The 13,484-nt window shown below is 35.9% G+C and overlaps 1 long non-coding RNA gene across 1 annotated transcript in view; it reads left to right on the top strand.

Moving 5' to 3' along the window:
• LOC144365591 (uncharacterized) overlaps window positions 1–13,484 on the top strand; it is a 154,375-nt gene that overhangs the window by 95,072 nt on the left and 45,819 nt on the right. The window contains exon 2 of the long non-coding RNA XR_013424213.1: window positions 2,743–2,884. This is a non-coding gene — a long non-coding RNA (uncharacterized LOC144365591). The remainder of the gene's footprint in view (window positions 1–2,742; window positions 2,885–13,484) is intronic.

Genomic DNA, 13,484 nt, shown 5'->3' with positions numbered 1-13,484 from the left:
AAATTCGGCACTTATACACCATTTGACATCTTTCCACATTAATCTCACACTCATTTCTTTTAATCACCACTTATTTTTCACTCCTGAACTCATTACTTTCCACACACAAACTGCCATTTGCCTCTGGAAGGTTGGCAGCAACATAATTTAAGTTGACTGGAAAGAACTTTCTTTTTCTCATAACCTAAAAAGCAAAGATGAAAAATATTGTTCCACTCTTTGTCTCAGCCAAATGTGCTTTTGAAAGATTTAATTTTTTTAGCTCAGAATCCAACTCTTTAATTATCTAAATAATTCCACAAGTACAAATATCATACTTACACATGCAAAGAATAAGAAATTTTAATATTTAATTTATTCCCCAATTTGAATGTTGAAACAACTACAAATTCATATACTAATTTTTTTTGGCACATTCACATCTCCAAAGTGGCCATGTAATACATTTCTTTACATAGCATCATGGTCCTCAAAATCTTATCTCCAAACAATTGATATTTTAGGATCTCAAGTTTTTAGGTAAATATTTGGAATATGTTTGCAAATTGAGGTTCCATAAGTAAGGTTGTTAACTTACAGTCCTCTTGAAAATGAGGTCTTTGGTTTGCAAACATTTTGTTTTAATACCTAGGTAAGGAAGGGGTGGGTAAGGTACATTGATGGCTTAATAGCTTTTTCTTCCTAGGTAGACTCATTTAGAATGAAAGTGATTATTTAGAAATCCATTTCATTCTAAGCAAATGTCTTTACCCTAGGAAAATAAAACAGCAACTGCTGGCTAGCTCCTGAGCAATTGTTGCCATTTTATTCAGAGTTCTTCCTTATTACTCCCAATAGTTTAAATAAATATCTATAATGGTCCCCATCTTCCTTGTAGTTCCATATAAAACTTATCCCATTCAGAAAGTGTATTCTAATGAAATTATGATCTTTCTTCAGTCTTTCTAGGTCAACATTTAATGCTTTTCTTTTCTAATTTTATACCAGTTCACAGCAGAGTTAAGGTTCAACTCCATCCTCAAATGACACATTTTCTCCTCGGTTGTCTTGCTGTTTAATGGTGAGCATCATTCCTAGGGGGATGTCTCCCATGGGGGTCACCTCTTAGCCCATAAACGTCTCTAATAAGCAGTCCAAACTGTCCTGATCCACATTCTCCTGGCATGTTTAATTAAATTATCTGTAAAGTAAGTTAAAGAGATAATGAAGTGGTAGCTGAGAAATTTTAAGTAAGTGGGAGATTTTAAATATAATAATTTACAATACTTGGTCCTTTGAATTCATTTCTTTCTCCAGTTTCACTTTTTCTCACATATCTAAGAATCAAGGTTTCTTCATTTCACTAAGACTGGCTTAAAAGTTTGTAACTTCCCTTATTTTACTCATTATCTAGGGAACCCAGGATACAGCTAATTGAAACACTTCACATTCCTTTTTGTTCCAACTGGCTGTCCTGTTTTATCCTTGCTCAAGTTTCTAACCTTTGGACAGACAAAGTTCAAGGTGTGGTAGTGTTGCATAGCACATCCAGACAAAGGCAATATTCAATATGGACTTGAAGGGAAAGAGAAGTGGGAGTGGTTATTACATAGCCTCCACAACTGTCAAGTGTGTCAGATATCTAGCTGTAAAATTATCTGGAGAGGCATATTATTATAACTCTTTAGAAAAATAATAAAAGGATTTATTGTGAGTCACTGAGCCTGCTCTATAGAGTAAGGTTTATAAGTGAGTTATCATGCAATTGATTATAATTGCATATTAATAGTGAAATGTTTGGTTCTAACATTTATTTAAAATTCTCCCCTATAAGAAATTAGCAAACACTTGACCCACAGTACCAAATAAAGCATCTCTGTCCATCCTCAAAACATCTTCTTAAACTCTGAAGATTGTGTTGAGGATTTAACCTGAGTTGGGCACTGTCATATGAGTCATTATTATGTAAGATTGCCACTCCAAATGCATTTTAAGGAGATGGGTTTTTCTCCAATAAACTCTGCTAGATTCTGGACCTTGTACAGTTAAATTATTTCCAAGGTTCATGATAACATTCTGCAGCTTTTCTACCTGAATCTACAGAACTCTCACCTGAATCTTTGAAACTTATTTTATTCTTCTTTTGGGTTACATCACATGGATGATGGAGGGAAGTGGAAAGGAGGCAGGAAGAATTATTTACTCAGTTCTTTTGAATGGGTGGGTTTGTAAAAGCTGAGAATGTGTTGAAGATTGCTCAACACAATCCTCAGAGTTTAAGAAGATGTTTTGAAGATGGACAGAGATGCTTCATTTGGTACTGTGGGTCAGAAATGTGAATTCCGTAACTGTTCCTTTACCTTATCTCACAATCCTCTTGCCCTAAAAAATGTTTCTACATTTTGACACAGTAATCCTCTTTGTGTATGTATCATAGGGAAATAATATAAAACATACAAAAAAACTTTATGCCCAAAGATAGTAAAAAGCATCATCATTTTGATAACAAAATAGAAATATTCATAGTCAATAATAACTAAAGAATGATGAAATGGACAATTAGGTATTCATTGCAAGTTACATTTGCAAAATGTTCAAAATAACAGGTGAGAGCATAATACATGAGAGTATCGGATATAATTAACATAATCTGATAGATTAAAAAATCTATATGTGTGTACTGCCTTAGTTTTTGATTATTGCTGTAAACAAATTACTATAAATTTAGTGTCTTCAACAATAGATATTTATTGTTTCATATAGGTCTGGAGGTCAGAAGTCTGCAGAGCATCTCACTGGACTTCATTCTCCTGGGGATTCTAGGGGGGAATGCAATTCCCTGCTTTTTCCAGCTTCAGAGGCTGCCTGCATTCCTTGGCTTAGGAATCTCTTCTCCAGGAGCACAGTGAGTCCTTCTCATGCTGCTGTGTGTCTGGATTTCCCTTTTCTGCCTCTCTCTTTTACCTTTAGGGACACTTGTGATCATATAGTTACTACTTGCCTATTTCAGGATAATCTACCTATTTTAATATCAGTTGATTGGCAATTCTGATTCTCTCTTGCCACAATTTTGCATATTCACAGGTTCTGTGGACTAGTATTAGGATGCAGATATTTTTGCTGTTTCCATTATGCAACCTTCATTCATTGTGCAAGATGAAGCAAACAACCAAACAAAACTAAAGCAAAGACACATAACAAAGCTATGCATAGAAAATTTGGATAAAAATATGCTGAAATATTTGCATTGTTTGAAACTAAATTTTAGTTTATTATTTTTTATTATTTATTTATTATTATTTTTATGATTTATTATTTTCTAAGAATTAAAAAGAAAGTCTTACCAAAAAAAATTGTCTTTTTAAATTCTTGTGGCTCTAATAACCTAGAATTTTACTTCTTTATATTTTCACATGAATTCTGGTTTGTAAGTAATAAACAAGTTAAAGGGAGTGAAAGACTAATAGGTGCAACAATTATTGATCAGTACAATTTTCTGAAAATATATAGTACTTCCAACTTCATTTACTGAAAGAACTCAGAATTGCCTGTCAACCTGTAATCATGTCTTATCCCTCCAGTTAAAAAGCAGACAATTTAAAGCAAGTATAAGTCACATTTTAATTATCAAATTGTTGAAGAGAATGCTTAAAAGAGAGTAATCATGACCCTTATACAAATATAAAATGAACACATGTCAAAGATTTTATTTAACTCAATAATTAAAGAGGACAACAGATACATTTGCAACCTGTTCAAAGGATTGAAAGTACCACACATACAGAATCAGATAAGGAATTCTGATATACATTATAAATAGATGCCAAACAGTTCTATTCACAGGGCTATAATCAATTTCATTCAAGTAAATACAGTCAATTTACATTTCCATAGACAAGAATGATTTGCATTATTATCAGTTTTCTACCACTTGGAGAGTTATAAAACACCTAATAGACAATGAAAATCAGACAGCCCAGAAGGTCACACCAGCCAGCAAATTCACAATTATATCTATCTCTATCCCTATCTCTCTGACTCATTTCAATCTTTCATGGTTTTTTCTCTGACAATAGGGTACCTCACATAGCATCTTGTATGTAGTTAGAACTGAGTATAAATTTGGGGATTGAATGGGTGGGTGAAAGTTCCATTCTGCCCTGATTGCACTAATTGTATTTAGAATACCAATTACCTACTATTCTTATTTGTCTGAGGCACCTGGTTCCTTGCCCTCCTCCCTAGCTATACTTAAGTTATAAGGAGAGAAATATTCTAGAATGTGGGTTTAGCTGGACTTACAGGGTAATATTGCAGAAGGAGAGAAAGGGTCTGATTCTGAATATAAATATAGAAGATAGAAGACAGATACAGATATAGATATAGAAGTGATCTCAGACTGATAGACTCTTTCCTACTATGAATAGGAGGAACTTATATGCCTCAAAAAAGAAGATATTCCAGAGATGACCAGATAGCTATCAGCACCCCAGCTCAGGTCATGAATCTAGATTTCAACCCTCATGTCTTCCAAAGTTAGAATAAGCTATGTGTTTTTCCAAAAGTTCAAAGAATTTCTTGAAAGTCTTCATGTTTTAAAAAATCTATTCCCACAACTTCATCAGAGAATGATAAAATTAGATTGACTTTTCCCTCAAGAGCTAGAAACATTAAATAGCTTAAGAACTCTTGGTCTAAGGTCATGATATTTTCCAGATGGGTAAAGAGGCAGAAATTAAGTATGGTTAGAATTCCAACTGAAGTCATCAAAATATGTACACTTAAAGGAAATAAAAATCTTTGAAGGATTCTAGATATTCACACCAGCAACTTAAAATATTAGTGTACTTTTTAAAGCTATAAGTAAAGATCAAGGTAATTTTATAATTGTTATCTGAGTCAACTCTAGTTTTCTTGGCTATGCAGAAAACTGGACCAAATCAAACAAGACAAGATGCCATTCATCAATTAAAATGCTGAGTAATTTGAGTGTAGAATGATCTAGACACATTCTTTTAAAAAACTGCATAACCATTTATAATTTCCCCTCATCCAAAGCAATTTTGTGATTTGAAAGAACACTTATTGGAAAAAAAAAAAAAAAAAGCTTGGCATTGCACCAATAATCAGACAACATCCTGGCACCCATTCAGAGAGCATCCTCCACTAACGGTTGTAGTAATTCTTCTTCGTTACCGAGTTTGCTTGCACATAAATCAGATTCAGGTGAACTTGCAATGTGCCATGAACTGTCAGACTTAGAGCAGGCAGCAGATTGTCTTAAGTGATACAGGATTCATGCCTTTGAGGAGCACATAACTCTCATAGCTATTGAACAACATTCCAGATGTACTTTCCTCACTATTATTCCATATCCATAAACTGGTAAGTTTATGTGTGACATTTTAAACTTTTGATTTTTATCTGTTGTCTGATTTTAATTCTAAGTGAATCTTAAAACTTAGATCAGGAGGTAGAAACTGCATGCAGTCTTTTAAAATGATATCTGACTTTTTTTTTTTAAGACCAAAGCTCCCTTGGTGCAGAGGCAGCAGGTCTCCATGTTCCCTTAGAGTGCTGCCCATTTAATACTTCAAGCTGCAGTGTCTGTAGGCATTTGAGCTTTTTCTCTTCCTGCAAACCCTCCAGTTTCCAGGTGTACTTCAAACAGACTGAGAAAGATAGCCCCTTGACTGTGTGCATTTCAAGCCTCTCCTTCACATAGATCTAAGCAGCTGCCACATTAAACAGGAAACCCATGGGTCAAAATCCTAACTGAGAGGGAAAAGGTAACAAGCTGACCTGAGCCAGGGGTAATTTATGATTAGGTTAATGAAATTCTAATTAGGCTTATAAAGCCCTGAAGTATTTCCTGCAATGGTGCGTCATGAAGCCTTTATTCAAGTAAAGCCAGAATGCTCTTAAAGGTAGAAAGACATTGTAAAGCATTGGGATTAACAACAAACAACAACAAAAACCCAGCAATCTGTTCAGACCCAACGTGAAACTAGCAAGGCTACCCCTGGGTAACTGTTCAATCTCTTCTGACTTATAAAACAGATTATCAGTCTAAATAATGCCTAACAAATTCACACACGTGCACACACACACACACACACACACACACACACACACACACACACAAAAGTTTCTGCCCTGTTGTCCAGGACCTTTGAAGAATGAATTTATCCTTAGAATTAAGAACATCTCATAATTAAAAATAGAATGTTATTAAAAGTAAGGACCGAAACTTAATTAAGTGTGCCTACTCACTAACATTGAGCAGTGCCCTCTGCAGAGCAGAAGGAAAGAGGAAGACCACTTAGCACGTTGCCTGTGTGACTTGGAGCCAGTCTCCATTAATTCAGAGGCGTATAGATCAGGTCTGCACCTGTGATGGGAGGAATTGCCGTGTTAATGCAGGTAGCTCAAGCAATCTATTCTGAAGTGGTCTAGCTGGGAAATACATCTCCAGAGAGAGGAAAAGAAAGCACTGTGCTTATTTGAAAAAAATAAGACAAGAATCAAAGATAAGTCCACGTTCAGATTCACTTTCACACTTTCAGATTTAATTAGCTTGTTAAGATAAAATTGTATTCAAAAGGCAATAGCTTAAAAACAGCCTTTGGGGGATCTTCTTTCAGAATCACTTGGTTCCAAATTGGACTATCCTGATCCCTTGTCCTGACCTACCCATTACCTTTATAATTATCTAAACAATTTATGCAGGACCTTGGCACCGATGACACTGAGCCATCCTGCAAAGATTGACACCTGATCACTCAAATTTCTTATCTTCCTGGCACATATCCAGTTGCTTTCCTTGCACTGGGGAAGAGTGCCAGGGTTAATTATTCCCTCCCATCTCTTGACTTCACTTTCAGTTCAGAGATGACCTCCCACATACCTATTAAGTTTGGGGTTTTTGTATTTGTTGTTTGTTTGTTTGTTTGTTGGCTTGCTTTTTCTGTAAAGGCTTCTCAATCATGAAACTTGAGCTAACCTCAATTAAGAAAAAGTTTTGATAATAATATCTCATAATATTTATTCTCAAGGAGCACTATATTAGCCATCATTACCTCTTATGAATTACTTCATTTAATTCCTGTAAGTGTCCTCTTAAGAAAGTACTGTTTATATCCCCATTTGACAGATGAGAAAACCGAGTTATCAAGAGTGATCATTTTTCTTCGCCATCTAAGTGGGGCCTAAATTTAAACTAAGGTATTTTTTACATAAAAGCTCTGTTCTTAACCCTTTCACTGAGACTTAATAACCTGCTATTCTTTGTCTCTCAATTTTTCTATGAATTTGGGATCTTATAAGGATTGGACAACAGATAAAATACATGATGCCCAGCATCCCTATGTCCTTAGTATGTTTATAGCATAAGCAATGACAAATGATGATAATGCACATTTGCATAGAAAGAACCAATTGTTCTAAATTACAGAATTCGTTCCTCAGTCAGCATGATTAAACTGTCCTCACTTAAAATAATGCTTCTTGCTCCCTCTTAGTCATGCCCATTGCCCCCAACTGCCATAAACATCAGAGAGAAACTCCAGCTTAATAAACTCACAACTTCCCTAAAAGAAAACCTCCTAAGAAAATATATTATAGAAATCAAAGAAAACACATGCAAATTTTTATGTTCATGATTAGTCTATTTTAAATCAAAATACTAACCTATTTTGTCAAAGTAACTCAAAAAAGTAAAGGAAATGGATAACTATAAGGATAGTTTAAAAATAATATAAGTTTATTATTATCTCTTATTGGAAATGAGACATTATTAGTCATTTAATAATCTAAATTACTTTTATCTGTCACAAGAGGTTACCATGATTCAGACTAAGAAATCTAGAGGGTACTCAGGTTGGAATTGTATTTTTATAACTTTGCATTTTAGTTCTTTTGTGGAGGAGAGAGGACCACAGGTTAATTACTATGTAACTAATTTTTTTAAAAAGACATTTTTCCATTTTCTCCCATCTTCCTAAATAATATTCTAAATGCCAACTCTATTTCCCTAACAATTTGAGACATTATTAGGCTCATTTTGCAGATGAAGGAACTCAGAGGTAGACAACTTAAGTAACTTCTCAAGGATACTCAGAAGGAATTGAGTTTGCAAATCTCAACCCCGCTCATTTGTATCATCTTTTGACCCTGACAGCACTTCTCAAAAAAATGATCACATCACTCTCTCCTCAACTTACCATGGGGTTACATGCTAAGTTGAAAATGTTTTAAGTCAAAATGCATTTACTACACTTTAGCTACTGAACATCAAAGCATAGCAGCACAGTCACCCACAGGGCATGGATTGTTTACCTTTGTGATTATGTGGCTAACTGGTAGCTACAACTCGCTGCCTGTGCCTACCTAGCACCAGAGATATTATCCTACTGCATTTCTCTAGCTCTGGAAAAGATCAAAATTCAAAATTCAGAGTATGGCTTCTACGGAAAGTATATCCCTTTTATATCTTCCACCAACATCAAAAATCATAAGTCAAATCATCACAAGTTGGGGGCTGTCTATATTTTCTGGTTAATTCTTACTGATCTTTCAGAATTCAGCTTAGAGACTCTCTTCCATAGAATGTCTTTTCTGGAATCCTCTATCTGGATTGGGTATCTCTTATAATTGTTCCCATAGTTCCCCAGGCATATCAACCCATTGCAGCATTTTACAGGCATAATATGATTTCCTATATCCTTTAGGCCTCCTCCACCCACCCCAACCGTTGACTATAAGTATCCCAACTTATAAGGACTATGCTATATTCCATATTCTTTCTACAGGTTCTAACACAATGTCTAGCAAAGGCACTCCAATATTTACTACACAATAAAACCAACTGTTAAACCAGCCAAGGGATATAGATTCATGTCTGCATGCCCAGCTGCCGCAAGTTTAGCAGTGTCTCCACCTACAGCATACTGACACTCCTATCAAGTGTATGGCAGCACTGAGCACAAGACCAGCTGGAGCAAGCATTTTCAATAGTTAAATCCAGGTAGAGTCCTCAAGAGTCTAAGGCAATTATTTCAGAGAAAGGCATGAGCTTTCTCATATTTCAAATCAATTAAGACTTTGTCAATAGCACAGCAGTTTAGTCCTAGTATTGAAAACACAATTATTTCCTCATTATTTAAATGGAGGAAAAGGATAGACTGCATGCAACTTACTTAGCAGTAGTACAGCTACAATACTCTTTTATAAAACTCAACTAAATAGGTATGACTCAGACTAGACAAAATAGATCTCTTTCTTTCTCTCCCTCCTTTGAAATTTAAGTGTTTTACAAGTCTACAGGTAAGAATTAATAAGAAAATGAAATCACTGTCTTCTTACCTTAAGAAATGCCATTACTGTTGAAACCTTACTTGATAAGACATTTGAGAGTAGTTAAAAGAATGGGAAGGAAAGCACAGTAATTCAAGAGAATTAACTGCAGCATAGAAAAGAGAAAGGAGAAGAGGATATAGGGGAAAAATAATATAACAGAAAACTAAGTTGTGAAAATCTCATTCTTCAGTGCTCTGCCCTGGTCTCTTTATCCACAATCACTCAGATATACAAGAGTAGAACCAATTATTATTCTATACAAATGACACCAGTGGTAGGCAGAATAAGATCTCCCCAAAGAGATCCATATCTTAACCTCTGGACTCTGAGAATATGTCACCTTACATGACAAAATTCACTTTGCACATGTGTGGATTTTCCAGGTAAGATCAATGTAACCACATCTCCTTGCAAGTGAAGGGAGTCAGGGAAGCAGCAGAGGAATATCTGAAGATGCTAAGCTACTTGTTTTGAAGATAAGAGGAAGAGGCCACAAGCCAAGAGATGCAGGTGGCATAGAGAATTTGGAAATAGATTATTTCTCTGTGACCTCTAGAAGGAGCACAGCTCTGCTGACACCTTAATTTTAGCCCAGAAAGACACATTTTGGATTTCTGACCTCTAGAGCTATAAGAGAAGAAATGTGTTGTGTTAACCCACCAGGTTTGTGATCATTTTTTTCCCTGGAAATCCATAGGCATCTCAAATTTACTTCACTTCAGGCTGTTTGCAACTCCATTTCATATTTCCTCTGATAATGCCAACTGATCACACTCAGAACCAAACCCATCATCCTCTCCTAACTATGGTGCCTCTCCCAAACCATCCTACATAGTTTGTATCCCTGACTTTCTTACAGGCTGAGGCTAGATGCCTCTGATTTTTTCACATCCCTTTCCCGTCTCCCCAGCCTTTTGCCACTCTTATTAATCTACCAACTAACACTGATTTCACTCCCATTGTCATAATCCTAAAAAGAATTCTAATTCTTTAAAGAATTAAATTATTAAAAGAATTCAAGATAACTTACATGGGAAAGTGAATAATGAAAGAAGAAAAAAAAACAGATGGAGAAACCCTTAATGTATTTGTGATGGAACTTTCTAGCAAGGAGGGATTTTCCAACAGGTAGTGGGTCTTCATCAGATAAGCTGACCTAAGAAGACTTCAGATATGAAAATATGTAGTTTCTGTGGTTAAAGAAAGTGAGGAAGACTGGTTAAAAAAAAAATGAAGATCTTTCCAAAGCATTCTTTAAATGCTGTTCTGCTGCCTCACACCTCAAGCTTTTACTTGCACACAGACATGATTTCCAGCAAACCCATTCCCAAGATGTGACTATAATGCACATGAGGGTGCTCTGTCACTCCACAGCAGAACAGAGTTGGTTTCCAAGATTCTAGCTGTCTCCTAAGATAAATGTATCTGTCAAATAAGAGTGAGTTCATGGAAGGTCCAGCTGACCTAGTTAAGGTAATATTTCATTCTGTGTTAGTTATTAAGAGAATAAAATATGTCACCAAAAGCTCAGTTAGATATAGAAACTCTCTGAAAGACCAAACTCTTAAGAAACCAGTAAGAGAGAACAGTTCACTTTCTAGTGACAGCTTGTCACTTTCCAAAAGAAATGTCTCTGCTTAGTCTCAGGGTACCACATACTGACTCTGTCCTGAAATGCTCTACAACTCTAAAGTCACTCAGTGCTGGGTTTTTGAAAAACTACATTTGTAGAAATACATGTTCTATTGTGATCTCTACATTTTATGTAGTTTCCCAAGACAAATAAAAATAATTGACAAACCCTAAGTGTCAATCCTCAACGTGGAACCACCACAATGGGCAACAGACATCCTACTGCCCCTGAAGGCAGTAACCAATGGTGTGACATAGTTCTGTGGGTATCTCGCCATCTCTGGAGGAAGGAACCAATGGAATTCTGAGGAGAGGTCAGTGGAGATTTGCTCACCAGGTCATCGTGCTGATTATAGTCTTGTTTGGGCCCACCTTTCTTGTCATGTTAGCCAATGGCAACCTGTACTTCATGAAAGCAGGATGTGCTTTCAACTGATTTTCATGCAAATCTTGGCTTGGCCTGTTCTCCCCTCCCCTCCTACTTGTTCTCCTTTAAATGAAACAGACTAAGAACTTAACCAAATCATGTTTGTCCCTTTCCTGCCTAAAATACAGAGCTTAAATAAGCACACATTTAAACAACCCAGCAGTTTCAGAACCCAAAATTTCAGTGTTCTTATCCCCCATAAATGGCTCTCCAGGAAGTGGTCCAACCATGCCAATTTGAGCCACTTCTTCTGCTTCTCTCAGTAAAACTTCATTAATGCATAAAATCACCAATGACAAATACTGTTGATATTCTGTAAACTCTATCCAGTCATATTTGAAATATAGGATCCACCCTAATTATAGGAATTGTAGGGAAAAACTATCTCTTTCTTATAAGAAAATTGGAACCAAAGAAAATATTTAATTAACCAAATCCCATTCAGGGGACATTTTTTTCTTGAGAGTATACTTCTGATTGCTTCGATCTCAATCTCAATTTTAATTGTTGAGATTAAAGCCTAGGGAAAAATCAGGACAGCAGAAATTATCATTTCAAAACATAATGTTCGCTGGTAGATGAAATGTCTGAAACTAGGGCAGTAAGTTTGCTACAAAATAGGAAAAGATATGCTGTAATCAGGCTGAAGCAGACAGAATACAGAAATCCCTAGGGATTCACACAGTACAATCTTTTGTGGCACTATATCCACAGGTCTTCGTGTAGTCCTAGTTCAAATGCCTAAGTAACAGTTGTAAAGATGTACCCCTAGCCATATATTCCACAAAAAAACGTGATTCTCAGGGTTGGCTTACATAAATGGATTATAGAGAGTTAAAGAAATATAAAATGCAGTGATTTTAACTGACAGAATGGTCCTTTAAATTCTGAAACGGTTCTCTGGAGAACTGTTCTAATCCTCAGTGAATTCCCAGTTTTTAAAAAATGTCTGAAACCATCATTATTTAATTTCATCATTCTAGTCTCATTTCCCAAAAAAAGGTCACATAGCACAAACACTATGGCTCTTTAAATTAAAGCAATTTAAAATCAGGTGTTAGGGGGAAATTCACTCACAGCATCCCTTCTGACAACTGCTTTAATTTAGAAAATAAATTAGGGAAATGAAAGAGGAAAGGTTCTATCTAATCAGACTCCTGACTGTCTTAAAAGTAAGACTTAGATGCTCCTATGTCCCTCACAACTTAATATCAATCACTGATGACTAGACTTGCTGTCCTTAACCAAAATTTCCATATGAAATCAAGACTGTGTACTAGACAAATACTTTCAGCCTAAAAGAATGGCAGCTGGTCTATGATTATTCATGGGAATTGAGTATATAACCCAAACAAATATGATCAGGAAGAAAGAGAAAGGTGATCTTTCCAGATACACTTAATCACTTTAGAAATGCGAACAATAGAGCAAAAGCTTTTGTGGTAAATCAGATTCTTCTCAGGAATTAAGTCATTTTCCCAGAGAGCAGTGAATAAGGTACTTGGAAGAGCCCAGTGAATGAACACTTGCTATAGAACAAGGTGATGTTTTCCAAATGTTCCTCCCAAGAACAATTGTCCCTCTGCAGCATTATTGACTTTTCTTTAAAATCCATTTCAGTAGATATAGGAGCTTAAGAAATTCTCAATTTATTATTGAACTTTGCAATATTAACATGTGTTGGGACTTTCTATGAGTGAATCATAGTATACAGTGTTCTCCAGGCTGACCAAAAAACTTATTCACAGAGTGTCTGTTAGCATCTCATAGGGGTCTCCAGTGTTTAAAGGAGCAGAGTTTGGAAAATGCCACGTTTATTACATATGAAAAAGGCCATGGAGTAGTTAGTTGCAAAATCAGAGCCAAGGGACAGTCATTCTGAGCAGCCCTGTTTCCTGTGATATTGCCATCTAATCCCCAGCAGTGGCATCAAGTATCTTGCAACACCAACTCTCAAACTTCCAGCAGTCATCACAAGTGGCAGGTTCAAGCCAGTGATAAACAATTGTATTCACTGACAGCATTTGGGACCATTTCTCAAGACCCCTTCCTGTCCTGTTCCTCAAATTTTATGCAATTGTACATTTTC

This window comes from Ictidomys tridecemlineatus, chromosome 7 (genome assembly GCF_052094955.1).
Source record: "Ictidomys tridecemlineatus isolate mIctTri1 chromosome 7, mIctTri1.hap1, whole genome shotgun sequence".
NCBI lineage: Eukaryota > Metazoa > Chordata > Mammalia > Rodentia > Sciuridae > Ictidomys > Ictidomys tridecemlineatus.
The sequence above is the reverse complement of the archived record's forward strand: the minus strand, read 5'-3'. Positions and strand labels throughout refer to the sequence as shown.